Source organism: Haemaphysalis longicornis, unplaced genomic scaffold (genome assembly GCF_048455015.1).
Source record: "Haemaphysalis longicornis isolate Haplotype H1 unplaced genomic scaffold, Haemaphysalis longicornis Haplotype H1 scaffold_10, whole genome shotgun sequence".
NCBI classification, from domain to species: Eukaryota; Metazoa; Arthropoda; class Arachnida; order Ixodida; family Ixodidae; genus Haemaphysalis; species Haemaphysalis longicornis.
The window spans coordinates 40,453,139-40,476,047 of record NW_027526204.1 but is presented as its reverse complement, the minus strand read 5'-3'; positions in this window follow the sequence as shown (position 1 = coordinate 40,476,047).

Below are 22,909 nucleotides of genomic sequence, written 5' to 3'. Positions count from 1 at the left end.
TACGTGCCTAATGAGTTCGGAATACCATCATTCACGTCTACGGGCATTGTTTGCCTGCTATTAAAGTATAGATAAGCCGTAGCTATGAAAATGGCATTACATCCCTGCATTTTTCTTGTGCTGCTTCGTCCAGAGAAATATTCGAACAGAGTCTACCATACGAACATTTCGCTGCACACCACTCCTGCGACGCATTTCAGAATTTAAACCACTCTCTGACTCAAGCGACGGCACAAACGTGTGTACAGTCTATCCTCCTAAGGCAGACCTCGCAGAACAAGCGGAGTAGTCAAGTCATACTTCTTTTAAGTCGTCATCAACTCACCGAATGCAGTCAAGCGCACGCGTTTCGTATTGCTGCGAAGCAACCTGATGTACACTTCAGCAGACCTGGATGTAGTTTTGCCAAAACCTCCTGTAGCGTGCGATGCACATCCACTGTTTTGAAAAAAAAATTACCATTTGCCACTGATTTTGGCCCAAAGTACCGAAGGGACTCCAGGCACGTATACCTTCTACAGTAGGTTTTAAACTTTTAGGATGTGAATTTCTGTTGAACTGTCTCCCGCTGCTGCAGAGAAACGTCGAATTCATTAGCACTGCAAAAGTCTCAGCCAAATTGAAGTGGTACATGGCTGCCACGGTTAGGTCAAAGAACGCATCATTCTGACAGGACACTCACTTGACATCTTCGGGACGACATCCTCGTTCTCCACGCCGCTATAAAACGAGGACGATTCGGAGGCCACTTCCATGTCCTTCCGTGTCAAGGTTTGTTTCCCTGTCCACAAAAAAGCACGCAGTTCGACGATTTACGGACTAAGCGAGCGTTGGTCCTGGGATCAATTTTGTAGGTCTAGTTCTTCTCTTCTTTCCCGAAAAATTGACATATACCCTTCGCGGGATGTTGCCCACTGCCGTGGTGCGAAATGGTAGCACTTGTGCAAGAGGCCGTCGAACCAGAAAGGGGAGAAACAGTGCGAACGGGCTTGCAGTAAACGCAACATTGGAAGATCCAAGCATATACTGGTAGTGAGACGTCAATATTTGTTACTAAAAAAAGGGTGGCTTGCAAATGCGTGAGAAATTCCCGGTGTACACGACATGCGGAAGTGTACGCTGGAAGTCTGCAAGCCAGGAAGCAAACATCTTTGAATTATTGGTGGCACGTGGTGACGGGAAAGCCATGTGAGCCACACGAGCAATTGAAGGAAGCTTGATGGGAGCTACGCATGGGAAAGAAAATTGGTATCTTTGTTTCTGACTTTGTATACCCTTTAACTTTGAGCCTAATGAGGTCCATAACACATACCCGCAATTTTGCTAGGGACCTCATTTTTTTTCATAATTTTGCTTCCTAAATTTTTCCCAGAATTTTCCTAGTCTTCTTCCTAGAGAAGTCTTCCCAGAATTTTTTTATATTGCGTGAGACTATGTATTCACAAAGTAATTTATGGCTGCAAGGCAGCACAAACCAACATCAAATAGCAGCTCAACAGCCACCAGAAACGCAGCCTCCTTTGTGAGGCAGTCTGCACAGCACCACTGAAGAGTCTGAACGAGGTATACACTGTCGGCAGCTGCAACCTGGGCAATACAGAAAGGTGGCCCGGCGCTCCGGTACACTGCAAGTACTTTTTTCAAGAATTGAAACCATTACTCGGAGCGCATAATGCGAATCTGCACTCAGTGGTGCACACGCTGTGCCTGTCGCATTTAAAACTGATGAGAAGTGCTAATGTCTACTCAGCGTTTCAATGCGAACGCAACATGTCCGCCATGAGGATCAAAACCGTATCGTGGGCGGGTCCAACATAGAACGTACGTTCAAAAACTCAGGGGAGATCGCACTCACGCGCAAGACTTGAATGGCGATGCCCTTGTAGGTTACCACTCACGGACGCAAAGTTCAGTTTTAGTATTGTCGTGGTGTCATGGTTGACGTCGTCTACATGGCATTTCAATGACCTTATATTGAGCACTCTGCAAGTGCGACTCATAGCCTGTCGCGGGTGCTTTGCTCACCGAGACTCTCGAAGCACGGAGCCTTCTACGGTGAGGCCAACTATACGCGGCCGGGATACGTGGAGTGAACGATCACCTACAGCAGCTTGGGCATTCCAGTCGCGGCTATTCTACGATACCTAGCGCATGCGGACGATGACACGAGGAGGAACGAACGAGGGGCGCGCCCCATCATGTGTCTTTCTCGTTCCGAGCAAGTGTTGCCACGATACGGCAAACACTGGAGCTCTTTGGCCAATGTCCCTGAGTGGGTATGCTTCTCTTGAAAATGTGCTCTCGAGATACGCGGCGTACGCTAGAGATTTTTCTTGCCAATATTCTCCAATCTCCCCGAGTGGGTATGCTTAGCTTGACGAACGTGCGCTCGAGGCACGGGTGTGCGACCACTCGGCATTTTTTTATATTTTTAAAACTGCACACACCATACACAAACCATCTGCTCAGCCGTTTTGCTGTTAAAATTGAAAAACAACGTAAGCATCGGACATCGAAACCACACTCACCAGCGGTGAGAGTCAGGTGCATTAGCTACTACAATACACTTAGCAGCATCCCTTTTGAGGTCTGGCCGTATACCACAACCGCATGGACACAGATGTTGCCCCCGATTTGTGCATTCAAGTGGCAAGGGACAATGCTGCAAGCATGGCTCGATTACATCGCTGTGCTCCTCCAACTGCGGATAGCCGCCTAGACGTGCCTTTTACGCTCCACGAGCTCATTGTAGCGCTCTCTACTTCGGTTCGTTCTACAGCTCCTGGGCCTGATGGAACAACGTACAGTGCACTTTGTCATCTCGGCACGCAAGGAAACAAAGCTCTGTTGTACCTTTAAAACTTTTTATTGGTGTTCTGGGTCTGTCCCAAGCCCCTGGAAAAGAAGTCGTTTAGTTGCTGTCCCGAAGCCTGGTAAGTCTCCACGAGACATTTCGTCCTACAGGCCAGTGGCATTGGCTAGCTGTGTAAGCAAAGTGATTGAGCCTATGGTTCTCGCACGTCTGGAATGGTTTCTGGAGAAGCGTGGCTTGTACCCAGACGCCATGACAGGCTTTCGCAATGAACGTTCCTCAATAGACCGCGTTATTGACCTTGTCACTACCGTCGAGAATAAGAAATACCGCCGTCGTCTTACAGCTGCCGTATTCCTGGACATTAAGGGAGCATTTGATAATGTCTCCCATGATGCCATTCTGGATGCCCTTAAGTCCATTGGTATTGGAGGACGGTTGCATCAGGGGATAGCGAGCTATCTCCGCGGACGAATGGTTTTCATTTCCATACTTGATGGAGTGACATACGATCACCCTGTCTCGCGCGGCGTCCCACAAGAAGGAGTCCTAAGCCCTACGCTATTTCCCTGGCTTTCATAGGAATCACTTAAATGCTTCCTAAAACACTGTCTGTATCTACCTATGCGGATGATATCTGCATTTGGACATCAGGTGTAACGCGACTTCACGTGCAATCACGATTTCAGAAAGCAGTATCTGCCACTTTGACGTATCCACGCCGCCAAGGACTTGAAATTTCAACGTCAAAAAGTGCAACATTGGCGTTTACCCGAAAATCCATGATATGATACCCGGTAAAGATCGAAGGAGCTGTTATTCTATGTGTTACGCATCATACATTTCTCAGCGTGAAAATTGGTAGAGATCTGTCATGGTCAAAACATCTCTCCGCACTAAGAACGAAATTACAAAGTCTTACACATGTCCTTCAACATACGGCAGGGAAATCATGGGGCCCATCGGTTTCATCACTGTTGCGCCTTTAGCAGGCGCTCTTTATTGGCTATTTGTAATACAGTGCCCCTATACTGTGTCACCTTCGGTGATCGTTATTACGCGTGCTCTAAAGTGGACAGGCACAAGCCTTACGAATCTGTTTGTGGTTTCCTCGATTCACATGAACACGTGGAACGATCGCAGAAGCGCGAATCTGCCCAATTCAAGTCTACCTCGCGCAAGAACGTCTTCGTGCGCGCCTCCGACATGTGACAACACATGAGTGCCATCCACTGTCGAGTGTTTTCAGGGATCGGCCGAATTCAAACTACTCCCGAAGTTTTTCGGTGCAATAACATTTGATGCCCTTCAGATTTGCAGTCGTCAAAATATCATAAGTGCCTCTATGGATTGTACCTGATCTACAGGTGCATCTGTCGATTCCTGGAATCCGTAAAAATCCGACGTGGCGTCTTGGATCTTAAGGCAACTTTCGCCATTTTACATCAGTGAAATGTACGGAGAGGCGTCGCATGTTTTTGTTGACGGCTCGGCCACGGCGTCTTTGTCGGCAGCGGCAGTGGTTACGCCTGGGAAGGACCTGACCCAACGTTTCAAGATTGCTTGCAAGACGTTGTCTACCGCAGCAGAACTGGTCGGTTTACGCGAAGCGCTCCGCACCATTTCTTGTGAAAAGCCACAGCAGTGGATTATCTTTTGTGACTGCACACCAGCGCTGCAGGTCCTACTGTTCCCGATGAAGCGAGACGCGTACGATCAGCTGAACACTGATGTCGCTATCCTGTTTAAAGATTTGAACGAAAAGGGCCACACAGTGGGGTTTCAGTGGATACCAAGTCACTGTGGCATCGCTGTAATTGAAATTGCAAATGAAGACGCACAGCAGGCACACGACAATGGGACTCTCCTGTCTATACCGATCACAAGTCAGGATATTACCGCCATACTCTACGGAGCACGTACACAAGCTGCAGCCTTTCATTCGTCGGACCCGCAGAATCCACATGAACGCCTTCACAAGCTCTATAAAGAGCACAAATTTGGGGTGAGTCATGCTCCTCGCCTTCGCCGAAGTCAAGAGACATTGCTACAGACACTGCGTCTTGAAGTAGTAATGACTCAGAAGTATCTTCACACAATCGGACGAGAGGACAGCCCAGACTGCCTTCTGTGCGGTTGTCCTAAGACTATCAAACATTTCCTTAGCGCTTGTCCAAAGTATTCTAGTGAGCGAATGAACCTTGAGACAACTTTACTACGCTTCGACACTCGCCCTCTGTCCGAACAAAAGATTTTGGGCAAGTGGGCTAACAAGAGGAACCAAAGCCTAGCCGTTAAAGCCAGGCTTACATTTCTTGGTGACTCCTCTTTAGATTCTCGCCTCTAGGTTGCGACAAAATTGAACAGACTGCGAAATAATGCCTGAGCAGTTTCTTTTTTTTTTCATGGATGATAGTCATGTGCTGAAGTGAACTGTAGTCATCTGATTCAACGCCCCGTTGTACGTGAGACGTTTATTGGTTTTGCAGCTTGTACATAGTTCCTTTGTCGCTTTCATTGTCATTTCCCATACCTCCCATTCCTTTCTCTTTCTGTCCCCAGTACCCTTCCCCCAGAGGAAAGTAGCAGGCCCAAGATCAATTACTCAGGCCAACCTCTTCTCCTTTTCAATAAACATTTACTGTCTCTCTCTCTCTTGGCCCCAACGACACACGATTTTCGTGCTTTGAATGCGAAAGAAAGTGAGTGAGTCTTTGTTAACACGAGGAGGGCCGGTCAAGACTTTCTACCGTATGGCCGCATTAGGGCGTCGTCGTCCTTTTCCTCGTCCTCCTTGTTATTGGCAGCGACAGAGTCTGCGGTTCTGGCGTGAGATATGATGCCCTCATCTATCAGAACACCCCAAACGTCCCCACTACCATCAACGCTGGCGTAGTCTAGAAAGAACGCGTCTTCCAAAACGCATGCTCTTGGCAAAAACGAAACATGATTTCGTGTTTTGAATGCGAAAGAGAGGTAGTGAGTCTTTTTGTGACACAAGGAGGGCCCAGGGGCCGGAAGGGCAGAAGGGATAAAGGGGAGGGCACAGATGGTCAGACGGTGATGTTAACTTGAAGGTCCTGGAGAGGAATAGTCAGTTCCTGAATGCACAGATAGGGGTGGAAGACCTCGGATAAACTACTTTTTGGAGGTCATTCCCAATAGCGAAGCGCACAGGGCAGCAAGGAAATCTGGGTCGCTGTGTGTCGTGGGGGGTATCTCGCTTGGATTGGGTAAGGCATTCAGCAGTATGGGGCGAAAGTATTGTTCCGGTTTACGAGCCTACCTCAACCTGGCCGTACGCTGCCTCCCCTTGGGGCAGCCCTACTCGACAGAAACCCCTTTACAGATTCCGCGCCTTTAGAGTGCCTTGACAACCTACTGGGTAGGCCTCCTGCGCTGTCCAAGGGGCGCTGCGGAAGCGGCTTCCGGGCAGTACTTCCGGGTAGTACAAAGCTGCGCGGGTCCCATACAAGCAAAATGAGCTCGATGTTCCCGATTGTTTTGCGACATGGTCACCAGCCCATCCCGGACGAGTCCGGTCTCTTCCGGTGATCAACTTGGCATTAGGGAAAAAACCTTTCCAGGGCTAAACACGTTTACAGAGCCGCCGAAAGTGCCGGGACAGTGACGGCGCTCTGCCACTCGCGCGTTCACCGATGGATGGCCGAATGAAGTGAAATTCGAAGTGAAACTTCTAGTTTAAACCAATACTCTAGGTGACCAGGCCTTTTGAGCAGCAGCCGATCAAAAAAAATTCCCCCGCATTTCCCCGAGGGGGAGAATGTGAAAGTGCGAATGCACGGTTGTCGGCCAGCTTGCGGCTCTAGCGCTCGGCCCCCGCAGCCCACCGCCTCGCCGCCTTCTCTTCCATCTCTTCCATCGGGTTTGTAGTATCACGTGTACACCACGCAGTTATCAAGCCGCTATAACGCCGCTGAGTCGCCAACGCACGCCGCTGACGACGTAGTTTGAATGCGTTAAAGATATAAGGCGCGTACTGACACCGATATCAACGTCGCGTCCGTGGCTTATTCGGTAGAGCGTCGGGCTGCGGCCCGCACAGTCCTCGGATCGAAACCTGGCGCCGGATGCTGTTTCATTTTTAAATATAGAGGAGCACTGCGGACGCCGCCGCCGCCGACGCTGGCGGTGGATGGTTTGGGGTCGCTTATAAAGTGCATTCGCACTTAAAAAATAAGAGGGACGCAATCGGCAATGATCGCTCTTTAAAAATCCAGCGAGTCCGGCGGACCGCTGGCTCGCTTGCTGCGGTGCGGCGTTCTTTTGCGTACCTGCGCACTGTGCGTGCGCTTTCATTAAACAGTGCTCGTATGCGTCGCCGTTACGAATACATGGTGCAGCGTTAGCTTGCCATTTTGTTGCGTGTCTCAGTGACAAACTGCAGCGAGCGTCAGAAGCGTGAAACCTGCTTTGCGATTCGGAAATTAGTGGTGGCAAAACAAGGCGGTCGGGAGAACTGAGAGGCAGTTCGCATTTTCCCAGTTCGCACTTAATAGGCGAGAATGAGGGTCAGCAACATTTGAATTGTAGGGCCGAGTTGCGTGCAGCCGACACAGCAGAGGGCTTGACGGCAAATCGGGTGGGAGCGAGAGGGGGTATTTGAACGCAAAAAAATAGCGAATTGCCAATAATATTTGACAATAATCTGGCGTAGTGTGAAGATGGGACACAATGCAACTGGAAGTGACCCATTCTCTGCTCTTGTCTCGCTGCCTAACTCCATTTGAGGACAAAACTGGCGTCTCGAGTTCAGATTGTTAGCGACGACCCCTGCACTAGAAGATACCCAACAGAGTCAGTGATGATCGTATGTAAATATGCGGGACTGCGCGCCGTATATGGGGCTGTTATGTTATGCAAATATAGAAGTACACATCTTTGCAGGAAGCGGGCGTGCGATTTGGTGCTTGTTTTGCGTCATTTAATGGCCCTTAATTTGTTTATTTGACGCTATTGCCTCACCTACTCGCTAGTATACATGTACCCCGCCGTTCGTAAATCGTGCGGCGTAAAACATTACGCAAAAATTATTAAGTTTGCAAAAATACAAAACAACATTTCCACACGTTTTCAAGGCGGTGCTAGACCAGTAGTGTCAGCTGAGTCGGCTGCGCAATTCTTGTTCGCTTGCATGCTCCCGCTGAAGCAACCTTTTGCAGTTACCAGCAGCGTTCCGTGTTCATGCTACTCGTGAACTTTCCTTTGTCGACCGCGCGCAAGAAGAAAGAACGGTAATGGTAGTCAGGAAGTTGGAACACCCGACCTGGCGATACGGTCCCGCGCCGCGAAGACCGCGACAGCTCGCTGAAAAGGAAGCCGATAAATCGGCTTCTTTTAGGGGATAATATTGTTACGTGGCGCAGGACATGAACAATGAGGTGGGGACGATGTATTGTACACTATTTACATGGCGGCTATCGCCGAGCTTGCACCGGCTGCCCGTCAGCCACCTCCTCGTCGTCGCCGATGGTGGTACATCGGGAATTGCCCACTAGTTCGCAACATCACCCCCCGGCGAAAGAAGACCATCCCGGTCGTGCTCGGTCCCCGTGAATGGATGGGTGCAGTGACGATGAGATGCGATGCGTATAAACACTGAAGTCCTTTCCACGGCCAATGACGATGGCGGTCTCCGATGTCGACTGGTCCCAGAAAATCGACGCCGAGAAGGCCACGGCGAACCGATGAGGGTGCTGGGACCGCGCCGGACGAGAAGGCTGGGGACACGGCATGGGCGACACGTCTTGGCTGGTCACGTCTCGTCAGGTCTCGGTTCTTGATCGGCTTCTCATGGGCTGGGGACACGGGGTGGGGGCATCGTCATGTGCTGATCGCGGCGGGGCTGGGGCTGCCCGACACGACCCGTGTACCCTCGATGTTTCCGCCGGTGCCTAGACGTAGCGATGTGGGGCCAGGACGGGGAGAAACACGCACACTCCACCAAACATGTTACGTGGCGCAGGACATGAACAATGAGATGGGGACAATGTATTCTACACTATTTACATGGCGGCTATCACCGAGCTCGCACCGGCTGCCCGTCAGCCACCTCCTCGTCGTCGCCGATGGTGGTACGTCGGGAATTGCCCACTAGTTCGCAACATCATTTTAATTAGCCCCTGCAAGTACTTTAAGGGCTATTTCATACAGTATGCAGCCATTTAAACGTGCCACAAAGTGATTAAACTAAGTACAACCAACTTTCACTCTGGCTTGTAATTGAAAACACATGGAGGGTTGAGAGGGTCGTCTGCTTTTGTACTACCCTAAGGTGTCGGCAACTAGGGGCGCTGCATGTCGCCAAAACACCAGCGCAAGATGCCTATGGCCCACTCTTGATCCGACTGGCTGGTTGGTGTGATGGCGATTTGGAGATCTGCGGGGTATTCTGTGAAGCTGACGCCGTCTTGGATGGTGGCACAGCCCCATAGGATGTGCCAGCGATTGGCCGTACCTTGTTTGCAGATGTCGCAGTGTGCGTTGGGATAATTGTCGGGGTACATGTGATAGGAGGAGTGCCGTTGTCAGCACCGACCCAATCTGGAGGCGTCGTAGATGTACTGCACCTTCCCTGCTTAGAGATTTGTGGGATGAGAGGAATTGCTGGCGAGGAGCCCTCATGTTCTTGAAGATTGCTTCATATCCACTTAGTGAGTTTTTAGTCGCCATCCACCATTCCCACTCCGGAAGGGCACTTGCGGGGGGTGGGGTGCTGTTGGTGAGAGCGCGCGCTTCCCTGTGGGCCATCTCATCGGGGTTCGGCGCAAGCGGGGAACAATCTCCCGCTTGGGCGGGGTTCCATCTTAGTTCCTTGCGTAGGCTTGGCGAGATTGCTCTTCCTGCATAAAGCGGGTGGCTTGGGGGTGGATGCCTCCTCTTGTGAAGTTGCAGAGGGCTTGTTGGGAATCACTCAGGATAGTGTCGCAGTCGGGTTCGGTCACGACCAGGGCGATGGCCAACCCTTCCGCCTCAGTGGCAATGTCGAAACATCCGCTGGCGGCTTGGGTCACTTGGCCCGTGCAAGAGTTGATCGCAATCATCTCGTATCGGCCTTTGCCGTACTCAGCCGCGTCGACGGGAGCGGGAGCGGGGATGATCCCCATATTGCTCACCGAGGAACTTGGCCCGGTCTTCGCAGCGTTCTTGGATGTGGTCCGTGTGCATATTAGATGCAAAGCGTCTCTTCGTCGACCCTCCGTCGTCCGCACCTCTCCTCCTCCCCACAAAAGCTGCGATAACGCCGTTCTCTCACCCCTCCTCCTCTCCACACCACGTGTGCTCTAGCGCGCGTTGCTCCTCTAGCTCTCCTCTGCACACCAGATGTCCAATCACGCGCATGCGCGCTGCTCCTCCTCTCCACTCCCTCTGCTCTGCAAATAAACCCGCCCGCGCTCCGCTCAGTTGCTTCTTCGGTACTGCGGCGTCCGATGACTGCAAATGGACGCCAACGATTCCGCCAGCGACCTGGCTGGCACACCTTCAACTAGTGCCAGCCAACACACTGTCAGAACCGCGAGCACCACCGAAGACAAGGCTCCACAGAGGAGAGCTCGTGACGCCGAACGTAAACGGCGGCGTCGGGCAGCGGATTCCTCCTTTCGAGAACGAGAAGCCGCTTTGAAACGCCAGCGGTGAGTAGGTGATCCAGATGGCGTTCGGGAACGTGACAACGCTTCGAAACGCCAGCGTCAAAGAGCGAATTCATCGCTTCGAGAACGAGAAGCCGCAAAACGTTCCCCACTACTCGATAAATGAAGAAGACATTTAATATGCTACTACACGTGTCTTTACTCTAACAACCAATTAACACGCTACTACTCCACGGCTTTGTCCCCTGAGGGTTCCGACGTGGGAAGATGGAGTAATTTTTTTAAGGATAGGACTAACGTGAATGTTGGCTGGGACGCATCACCGATTTTCGTTCGCGTATATGTTCTCTAGCTCATATGAAAGTCACCGTTTTATATAGCCCGATCAACACAACTAATTTTTAAACAAGGTGTTTGCAATATATTTAATTTAGCACCAAATTTTCTGAAATCAAAAGCGTGGCGGTTCCTAGTGTAGAAACCTAACACTACAAACGTGTCCCGGTCACGTGACCTGCAAACCTAGCAGCTACTGTAACTGCAAAAACATTTCTTCAGTTATTAAAAACCTTTTAACACAAGTATTTGTGTAAGTTTAAATTGTATTTGTATTTTTAAACATTATTTCGAAAATTTTAATACACGCTGCCCGCCGCCGCTGGGTTGCTCTCAGTGTGGCTTACCGAGCCTACATGCCATGAATCAACGGCAGCGTTCTGCAAACCGACCCTGTGAAGGAGCATGGACGATTCTGCCTGAGTCAAGGGCGTTTCTTCTGTAGAAATATTCGGTTTAAGTTTCCAAATACGCCAACGCCAGATTAAAAAAGGACGCGCCTGTGGAAAATAGCACTGCCGACCTCAACAATTAGACGCCAGATTCTACCGATCGTCCTCCACAAATTCGTGCAACATAGTGTAGTGAATTAAAAGAAACACATAAAAGAAAAAGAAAGCCTGCCATGCAAACTTCTCGGACAAGTTTTTAAATATCTGCTCTCATCATAAATACAGTCAAAAGTATGTTGCTGCGCAATTGTGTGTCATGGTTGCCAGCATTATTTTGGAGAGGCCACATACGGCTCGTAGATCTAAAAATTTCTATTCAAAAAGTTCTAGGGCATTGTCAGCAAAACCGATCCTTGTTAAGGCTCTTTAAAAGATGCCCTTTCATTTGGGATAGACAACGTACTCTCGACAAAAATCGGTTTTCTGCCACTTTAAAGTTTCATACCACTACTACTGCATGGCGCTTTCGAACTACAGCAGTCGCCACCCCTATACCGATCAAAAATATTTGTAACCGAATCTTGGCACAACCATCTCGTTGCTCCAAATGGTCGTAATTAAAAAATGTTCAAAATCCCTTCCGTCTGCCTACGATAATGGTTATAACGCGAAGCTTTCTAGCATGCGAAAATCAAATGGCGAAGTGCCAAAGTCAAAGCCGCTACAATAAAAACGTAAGCGTCAATGATCAAAGTTCAAAACACCTGAAAGTCAGGGTCCAAACAGAAATGAGAGCAAATGTGTCCCCTCAAGAAAATTAGCAGTGACTTAGCTTGGCTATGCCAGGATATACTTAGCGTGAGCTAAGGTTCAGCTGGTTATTCTTAGCTTTCCTGTTCGTCTAGGAAACGTCCCGCTATATGTACAGACCCACTGATGCCTCTGCGCATGCGCACAAAATTAGAGGCGCTATCAAGTGGCTGCGGCGCAGCGTGAGACTTGGCTACTGCGCAACGGAGGCGCACAACTGGGCACGCACCTGCGCCAGTGCGTCTGCCGTGGCTATGACGTTACTCATCTGGAATGCGCAGTCCGGCGAGGCGCGCATGGCGGCGGTGGCTCCGGCGCGCCAGCTGTGCGCCTTGTAACGTCCCTGCTCCTCGCGCATGTGCAGCACGGCTCTCCAGGAGCCACGAGAAGCTGCTCAACCTCGGCCAGTGCAGCTCAGGCAACAAAAAATCACCCCCCCCCCCCCTCATTGTCGTTAGACCATCGTCGTTGTTATACGAATGGGATGGGAACTTCTTTTGAAGAGGGAATGTATTAAACGTGTGGTCTTGCTTGCAAGGGGCGGCAAGTAACAAAGAAATTGTATTGTATTGCATTGCCTTCAACTCAGCAAAAGTCCGAAGCGAAAGGGCTCCCCCCCCCCCCCGCCCCCACAAAATGCTGAGCGACCCGAATGCAATTACTGTGCACTCGGATAGACGTAATCTTCGTGACGCTAGGAACCAAGGTTCGCTTTCGACCATTATCATCATCATGCGGCACCCCATTGTTCGAAGTTTTGGTCCCATTGTTCACAGTAGGGTGGTTTCGTTACGACACCACCATCACTTAGACTAAGAAAGCTTTGCGTTAGTTAGTTACACCCAACTAAAGCGACCCCGTACGCGCAGGATCTCTGGGCATTAAGTGAACATCTCGTACGCGCTGCCTTGTTTACCGCTCCAGGCATCTTCGCGAATTCCTTTTTCGGAAGATCTGCGCGGCACTACGTGCTGAAAAAATGAGTCCAAGTGTCAAATAATAAAGAAAAACTGTATTTGCACAATACTGCTTCCTTTGCTAAGAATGTACGTAACGTCGGAAAATCTCGTCGTTCTTCTCTTTCATCAGTCGAGCCGTGGCTGCCCCCATGATATGTCTCCTTGGTCTCGGTTACAAGTCCTACACAACGAAATATACATTTGGTCGCCGAGCAAATGGTTGTCAAAAAAAGTAAGAAAGACGTTTCAGCATCTATGTGGAAGCTTTGTTCACTGAGCTTGTTGTCGGCGACCAGGAGGTTTTAACTATGAATCTTTTACCCGATCAGGCGAGATTTCGTCATACCTTCGATTTCGCTATAAAATGTAGGCTGAAGTTGTACGCATGACGTAGCACAATCTCAGCCGAATTATTATACTTACAGCGTCATTCGTTTCTAAAATGCAGTGTTTTTATGCAGGCTATGTAGAACCCGATCTGACAGGCACCACGCTCCCAGGCCGTTAAGAAATAGTGCATAGAAATGCAACAAATTGAGCGACTGTTGTTGATGGAGTACCCAGAGTTGCAAAGCTGTGGTTCAGGTGCACTCTCCTGAAAGCGGCCTAAAACGTACCGCTCCTGTCCATCTAAGAAAAATAAGAATAGATTACAACGAATTGATTGATTTCTTCCCAAAAAGCTTGCCATTGTAAAAAACGAAAACGTAATACCAGTTTTTAGGAACCTGCACGGAAGCCGCGAAAGCTTCTGCACGGGAGCCGCGGGCGTTAACCTCGCCAACATCATGGCAAGCAGGAACGTTGGCTTTGTCACCGATGGAACATATCGCGTCGTGTGTATGGCCATTTCCCGCCAATGACACGACGTCGTGTGTGTAGCCGTGGTATAAATTGAAACACAAGTGCCACGTGGTTTGAGCCCAACGAGCTCCCTTACAAGTCGCACCACTTGGAACAGTATTGTGGAACTCTTCCCCAATTATTATTCTGAAATTCTTCGTCTAGAGGCCAGGCTGGTCTCCTCAAATTAAGTCTGCTAAAAAACCTCAGGTGATTTAACTACTTAAGATGATAACCATACTCGGAGCACCACTATATTTGTACCGTGACACGAATGAATTTTTAAGCAAACATGAATAGCTTTTCTCAAAGGCAAAGTAGCAGCCTGTGCTCCGTAAAAATTTGCTCGCTAGATGCAGCGTAGGCAGAAAAAGTTTATAGAATTGCTACAGGCGGTAGTCCATGCGCTTCCCCGTAAAGTTATTTCTTTTGCAGTGCGCAGCCAGAAGTGGCGAAGACCGGAGATGCCGAGCGGAACGCGTTCCGCTCCCCGCTAGCAGACGACGCTCGCTTTCCTAGCGCAACTCGCAACCGCAGCGCCGCGGTGGCGAGAGTCGCGGCCGGCCGCCTTCTCTCCACGGCCGCGGCGGGGAGATACGGAACTGAAACTAAAGCGTGGCAAACTGTTCGCATGGCGACGCAGTGAAACATCCCCCTCGCGAGGGGCACGATCAAATGCAGAGCATTTCCGGGGGCGCGCGACGTTAAGTAGTTTGCGTTACGTTAATGCTGTTGCACTTGTGGCAACTGCTGACGAGAGAGCGCTCGTCAGCAGTAAAATTTGCAGCCTCGGCGCACGTTGAGTCCGAGAGAGGGGAGAGAGTGTCCTTGAAATGTGCCTGGGCGCGCTATCGAATGTTGATCGCGCCGATAGCGAAACGTCTGATCCGGGCATGTCGAGGCGAGCGATGCGGACGACAACGGACGCCAAGAACGGGTGACATCGTGAGTTAAAGAAATGCTCTGCATTTAAAAACCGCCACTCGTTTCCGGTAATGTATACCTATGTGACACGTTGTTTTCCATGATTTACTTATTCACTTTCTGGCTGACAAGTTGATCTGACTGACTGACTTTGGCTATCCGCAGAGCTGCCGAATAGGAAGATGGCGTAAGAACCCACTTCACTCTGGCGCCTGGTCGTATGGCCCACATGGCCTACACTGAGAGTGAGTGAACGCATGTATCCAGTTGGGCGAGGTGCATCACCATCATGAGCCAATAAGTGTGTTCAGAACAGTTTACCGCAACACAAAACTGCCTCAAAAATTTAACAGAAGTTTATTTCAGCCCATTGCAGCCGCCAAGTCAGGTTAGCAGAAGCTTTTGCAATCGCCACTCTGGTACAAAGCGTCCAATAGCCAATTGCAGAGCACTTCGGGTAGTACTCGAAACAGCGAAGTGGCGTACGGTCAACAGGTCCGGACGACCGTTATAGCCACTGTAAAAGTGTGGCTTACCCCGTCGAATGCCTTCAGGCCGGCGGCGCGTTAGATGTGCTGCCGCTGTTGGACATAGTGGGGGAACGACGGGGGGGTCGTGGTTTCTTCAGAGAAGGTTCACTCGCCTTGTTTACCCGGGGCACCGTTGGTGGCTTTGAAGATTCCGAACTACAATGAGACTCGGAGACGCTTAGTGTCGTTGTTGGCATCTCCAATTGATGCGGCGAACGATCGATCACCCCATCACGTATGACGACGGTGGGCACGGGCAAAATAGTCGCTGTCGGTATGGCTGTTGATACCCCTCTGATTTTGGCCGTCTGTCTTGACAAGGAGCCATTCGGCGCCAACGCACATGGCCTAGAAGTTCGTGACGAAACCGGAACTGAAGAGCAGGGCAGCGTCGAAGCGTTGAAATTTTCGGGTGGGTGTACTTCGGGAAACGATAACGTTTTCGCCGGAAGAGAACTTCCGGAAACCACCGCAGGAGAAATTCGGGCATTGGTACAACGTGGCAACGCTGAGCCTGATGTCCGTAGTTGGTTGGCCTGCGATTGGGTACGTCCGTCTACCAATACAGGTGACCACGTTGGCGATGGTGGATTGAGGAGGGTTAAGCTGCAAGCCGGAGCTAAGACGTTCGCTGGAAGCTCGTTGAAGGATGTTACACGGATGGGAATCGTACCAGGGCAGTAACCCGACGCCGATACCCCTGGCTGGAAGCTTGACGCCATGCCTGGTACAAAGATGGGATTTGGAAAGCAGTTCATGTCGGGGGCACTGTAACTCATAGGCGGCCTCGGTGGAGCTAGCAGGTTCGTCGCCAGGCTGCCCAGGACTGTCGCCAGCGCGGCGTCGCCTACTAGCACGTTTAAAGTACCGACGTTTACAGACACATAAAATGGAGCCTGTGCGCACTGCAGAGGGCGTGGTTCCGGGAAAGGGAGCGGAACGTATGGTGGTGCAGGACCACTGGGAGGCCAAGGAGGCATCATAGAGCCATTTACAAATAAATTTGGGATTGGGTCGCGAACAAAGGCAGGTAGTTGCGGAGCAACAGGCAGGCGGGACGGCTCTGTAAGGTTCAATGCCGAGAACAACTGCTGTGGAGGATAGCCGTGATCGAAATGTGTCGTACCGGCAGTGTACGGTGCTGTGAAGGCACTATCAGGATTTAGAAGGAAAGCAGTCACGGGGTCATGTCCACGCGGCTGTGGAGGACACACAGGAGGCACAGGCGAAAAAAATTGAGCACTCCCTTCGAAGCGGAGACCTCCTCTCGGGGCATCACTGCCTGCCCATTGTGCATGCAGCCTGTTTGGAAGTACGAACCGTTCTGGAAGATCATCCAAAAAGCCATGCGGGCCAGCACGGTGCGTAAAGGCGGGCAGTAGTGACTGGCAGGGGTCCGGAAAGGCTGGGCAACAGTCCTGGCAAGTCAAAAGCGGTGTTCTCCCGAAATCACGAAAGCAAAAAGTTTCAGAATCATCAAGAAGGTAGGCTTGCTGGTCGGATGATGTGGAAATCTCAGGCTGCCCCTGGAAGGCAACGGAGCCCCGCGGTGACAATATTGAAGATTCCGAGGACGTATGGTGGGTCGTGGGGCCATAACCTATGATGGGTGCTGGGGCAGGGTCCGTAAAGAAGAACGGGCCTGAGCAGTCAACCTCATGCGGTGGAGGTTGGGGAGAATTTGCCGAAACATTACACGCTACGTCTTCAATGATTGGTGCTGGTAGTGTCACGGTAATGGATAAAGTAGATCGACGCCGCTCTAACAGAGCCGGGGCCACTATACCAACCAAGGAAAAAGGGGGCTCTTCGGTTTCGATAGCTATCGCGGGCGCTAAAAGAGGGCTCTGAGTAGAAGCCATCAGGGCTGGGAAACTTGGCGCTTCAGAGTCTGCCTCGGGAACTTCAACCCGCTGGTCGGGAATCTTGCTGGGAAATGGTGGCACGTTTACTAGGGCCCGAAATTCCCTTCCGGCCTCGCAAGCACTGTGTTGTGACTGGTCCGCTGGTTCTTCCCGGACTGCTAAAGCAGCCTCGGAAGTTGGCACGCTGCCGAACGTGGCCGCATGAGACGCCAGTTTCTCTGTGGAAGACGAAGATGACGTCACCTCCTTGACGGCGAGGGAATTACTTTTCGTCGGATTTGACTCTATCAACGCTTTTTTGTGTGGGTCGATCGGTGGTGTAACGAACTCTTCCTTTGAATTTCGGGGCCACGGCTTCAACTGGCTACCTGCAGTGATGACAAAGTACGTGACGTAAGCTTATTGCTTTGATTGAATGTGCGTAAGTAGCTTCATTTGGCAAAGGAATTCTCATTTACTTGTCTAATGGGAATCAATATGATTATGCAACGATGCGATAAAGCAAATGTAATAGCCTTCACTGCTCCAGTAATTCTGCTACTTCTCGCCCCGACTAGCACTTACGGCAGATGGAACTGTTGAAGTGGTGTGTGTTTCGCGCGGTTTGCCATTACGAATTACTACCACCCCGTTATATTTAAGCCGATATGGAAGTTTATGCTGAAGCCATTTTACATTTCTTTAAGTTTATCAGTACCTATTTGGTCTAGCGCAGAGATCGGCCAACACTTCGCAATCTGCGCAAATACAGTACAGTCGTTTGCAAATGTTGCACCTCTGCCTATTTTCTTGATGAATGTGTCCCTGCAAATTCTTCCGGAAATCGCCATTTTGTTCCTTAAGGAAGGCGAGAAACAAACGACGTACGGCTCGAAGAGAGTGCCGTTTGTCGAAGGTGAGTGGGCTCGATCATACCCAATTGGGCCGTGACGACAAAATACAAGTTATATTTATAGAAAGAATTTGATGTTTTACAGTACTCTAAGAGCATGTCCGCCAACAAGCGACGCTTTACTCAATCAATTTACTCCAGAATTTAAATTCTCCCGAAGCACAGTGTTTCGTCACGTCAGATGGCAGGTATATAAAACAAAAGTAAGCATGTGGACTAAGGCTGCCACTACCTGCAAAGTACCACTTTTATAAACTTGGTTACCGCAGGGATTTCTAGAATGCGAAGCAATCCCGCATAAGAACCGCTTGTCGCCCTGGTCTCCTTGGGGCCAGATTTGTACCTGCAGTATTTTTATTTCGCTTTATAATAGTCGTTCCATAAGTGCTGGGTGTCAATCCACAAACAGGGTGACGGGACTCACAATGCTGCTTATGTAACCAAGTAAGTAACGTGTCAGACAAGCCGTATGAATGTGTTAGATAGGAGCGGCCGGTATAGTGCAAGACAAAATGCTTATATGTTTACGTGCTCATTGGTAACTATTTATGTTTACCCGCGCATTAGTACGCTATACAAACGCATGTGCACTACATTTAAGCGCGAATAAGTACTGTCGCCTCATCGCATAGAAATATATGAAGTTCTTTCTAAATTGCTTCTTCGTCGCACACAGGCTGTTCACAAATACGTCGGCTTCAAACAGACTGCCCGCTGTGACCCGGGCTTGGCCACAACGCTATCATGCGCTGCTCAATGAGAGTTGCCGATCTGCGCACCTTCTTTCGGAGATGGTGGCACAGAACACCCGCCATGGAAGTGCCTTTCATTTGTATAAGTAAAAACGCGGCGCCTTTGAGGCACTGGCTTCCACCCTGGCGGACCCCCCAACACCATCGGTGGAGACCCCACCAACACTCCCTCTAGTATCTTCGAGAGATGGGAAGTAACATGTCCTTGTAATGCAGGCTTAATGCCCTAATGCACGTAATGGAAAAAAAAGCGAACTGACGTGAGTGTTCACCCATAAGCTGAAGAATGAGCATGGGGATAATGTACTACATAAAGGATACTTGGCTTATTCACAAGAAAGAATTGGCAGGTGTGTACACACTGTCAAGCTCACGTTTGAAGGTATACTACAATAGGGTTAGAACACAGCAAGAAAGCTCCAGTCATCTTGCATCTTCTGCTTTCCCTATACTCCAACAGTGTTCATTAAATAGAATTGCCCGCAGCACTTTTATGACTGTGGTGCTCATGCCTGTATATCATTTTCAAGTCTACATTGTCATTCATCTCGTTGCAAGACCTGACACGCCCCTAGTGGGAAATAATTGCGCAGGCCACAGGCGCGATTACCTTGTTTGCAGGGAGCACCGTGTTGCGTTAACCATTTAGAATGCGGCACGAGGAGGGTTTTGTAGTAGAGGCGTTTCACCCCTTTACAACTCTGCTTTCCAACGAGTGCAAAATGGCTGAAGTTCTATTTCTATACAAATATTAGAACCCCTCGCTGTAGGCAGTCATGTTTGGTTTTGCTCTATACATACCCGAGACATTTAATAAACCCGGCACGTTGTTTGTTGTACCGTATACAAGACGCCGCTGGAACAAAGTTGAGGAACCCAAATTCTAGTCGTGTGCCCGGCATAGCATGCGTCCGTTTATGTCTGTGCTAATGAACCGTTTCCACAAACAATATCTGCGCATGCGCTTGTAGACGCCACCATTACTTTCGGTCGCTCGTTTTTACCGCTATTGGTGCTTTTTCGGATGCCGTGGTCGGGCCGGGGGCGTGACATTCGGTGGTAGCTGCCAAAGCGCTAAGTCTTTGTACGGCGAATCATTGGCATAGCCTAGCGCGCTACACTTCGTCAAGAGCTCACCGAAAAAGCGACGTCTGCGCATAAAGAGCGCACCGAGTGTACTCGGCTAGAATGTCATTCGGGAGCAGCTAAACGGCCAACGCGAATGACACTTTACAAAGAATGCACTTTAAGCTGAGTCGGTCGGCGGCATCTTAGCTGGCTGAGCGTGGTGGTGTGGTCCCCAAACGCACTTTACCCGGTTACGGCATTCAACAACCGTTTGCGTTAACGGCTGTTGCAATTGCCCGTGTAACGGGTATTAGTCACGTTTTGCAGTGGTGGCTTCAGTCGGCGGCCGCGAATCGCAAGAACGTTTTTTTTTAAGCAAAGCTTTTTACCTCTACCCCCCAAAGGTTCTTTCGCGACCGTTGGTGTCACCAGAAAACTCCAGCGAACAAATAAAACAATTTACTGGCACCGCCGGGAATCGAACCTGGAACTAATAGACTAACAAAGCGAGAGCCCATTGTCTTACCGATTTAGCTACGAGCCCACGCGGAAACAGGAAAGACAGGGGGTGGACTCACGAAGCACATCTACGCGTTTACCACCTGCGTTCTCCCTGAATGCCACGTGAAAGCGTCACGCGACCACTCAAGCCCGTATAGCGGCCCTGTGCACACCTTGCTCGTGTGCGAAGAGTTACAAAAATTAAAGGAAGCTCAAACCAATGCATGGCATCTCACTTCTAGTACGCGAATGTGCTAAAGCCTGTGGCCTCCAGTGTTCACGTAAACAATCACAGCTCCTTGTCGTCCGCCCTCACGCCAAAACAAGAATACATTCAAATACTCCTTGATGGCCAGGCCATCACTCCAAGCCTCAGCATCAAGATCCTGAGCCTACATCTCGAGACTAACACCAAAAATGACGTCTCCTTGCAGCGCCTCAAAAAAAATCGCGCCCATCCACCCCGTGAATGTGGTCGGAAAGCAAAGCTGTAAACGGCACCCATAACGATTATCCATGCGACGTCACTTAAATTCACTCACATCGCTCTACAAATAGCAAAACAAGAGAGAAGTGAAATGCACTTAACCACACCATTTATTCCTTCAAAGAGATATTCTTGTTAAGGTTAAATTAATGCATGAAGCATGAACGGTGTTTGGTTTAGTTGTATTTGTGTAGCACAAGAGTGGAAACTTTTTTATAAAATTAAATAAGCTCCAACCCGGTGTTAGACTATCTGTCTTCTCCGACTCTGCGCCGCGGACGGAGGCGACGAGATTTGCGGCAGAGAAAGAGGAGGAGGAAGAAATACTTCTGTTCAGATTTCTGAACAGCCCAGAGTGAAGCCCTGGGGAGTGATTCCTTCTTCTGTGGGGCCCATATGCAGTCCGCGTGGCCTGTGTTCTGTCCACCAGCTGAAGCTGGGTAGGTAGAGAGGGCCTGGACAGCAGCATCTCCCATTGCTGTGGTTGGGTAGTTGACGGAAATAGAGGAGGGTGCTCAGGGCTAAAGTCGCACACCCCGATTACGGGGCGGAGTGTTCCTACTTCTGAGCAAAATTTATAATCGTTATGGGTGCCGTTTACAGCTTTGCTTTCCAACCACATTCACGGGGTGGATTGGCGCGATTTTTTTCAGCCACTTATTGTTTACCGTTCCATGTAACTTCAAGAAGGCAATATACCAGGGGTGATATTGTCACGTATGCACAATATATGCCAATTGCAGACATCAAAACGACAACACTTGACCATTATACGCAACTCAACAAGACGACAGTGCTGGCCTACCTGGAACTTAAAAACATCGCGTCGGAGGAACGGTCAACTGCAGCACTGGACAAGTTACTCCACGTATTATTTGTTAGGAAAGAACGAATACTTAACAACGTTAGTTCGCGAGGACGTTTCGCTGACTTTCCGGCTATGGTTCCACCCGCTCGCTACAAAATTCTGAGCCAAAAAAAACATGCCAGTAGTACTGCCAATTATTAATATGCAACTTAGATGGACAGGATTCCAGAAGAAATTTCTAAGTTTTTTATTTCCAAGCTTTTTTTAGTATTTTTTACCTGTGGGTTAATTATGAGTACTGCACGAATACTTCTCTAAATTATTATCACTCACCACAGGCGAGAGCCAGGTTTTTCAACGCGATTTGGCGTTTATTCAAGGCCATTTAGGGTGACGTATAGAGAAGTACCTTAGTCAGTGGATAGTGTTTCCAGGTACAAGGTGACCTCGGCGATTTCTGTATCTCGGCGATATCTCAGCGAAGGGCCAATCATCAAAACTTCCCTTTTTCTGCTCGCTGTTTCTTAGTAGAAGGAATCAAGAGCCCATTAGGTCTGGCGAGCACCGGGAGTTCCGTTCTCTGGCTTAGAGCATTATAACATTGTTCAGGGCTCATTCGACGTGTACTCCTTCTTAGATACTGGTTTTTTGACGACCGAGATGCTTTATTGAGTGATACCCTTGACATTTGTATTTTGTCATATGTTACCCGCCCTCTGCTATGAGGCGTGGGCGCTCGGTATGCTGTAAAGTACCTAAAGTATTTAAAATATATGTTGGTGTGGGTGCATATCTTCCTCTTTTGTGTCTTCTGCCGTACCATTTTTCACTCACTTGTACTTCACTGTACTGCACAAGTGTCACGGGTAATGAGGGGCCGAGAAGAAATGTCACCCCCAGTCACGGCATTCGAACACTTCGTACTATGACGTCAATGAAAGACAACTGCATCGGCGACACTGCCGCGGATGACGTCACTTCCGGCTTTGTTTTTCCCCTGCCCTTAAAAGTTCACGTCGCAGATGAAAACTTTGGGTCACTCGTTTTCCACATTATCACGGTGGCCTCCACATGGTCTCTTTAAAAAGTGTGAGGGATTACGTGGGTGTCAGGAAGATGTAGGCAATCATCATTTGCACCAGTAAACATTGTTAGCAGTCTTCCAAAGTTTGCCGTCGTTTTTCAAGTGCTGCTGCCACAGTATCCTTCTCTAATGAGGTATGCTGTGACACTCTATGGGGTCCCATACATACCTAATGAGGCGGTAATACCATCATTCACATGAATGGGCATTGCTGGCCTGACATTAAAGTATAC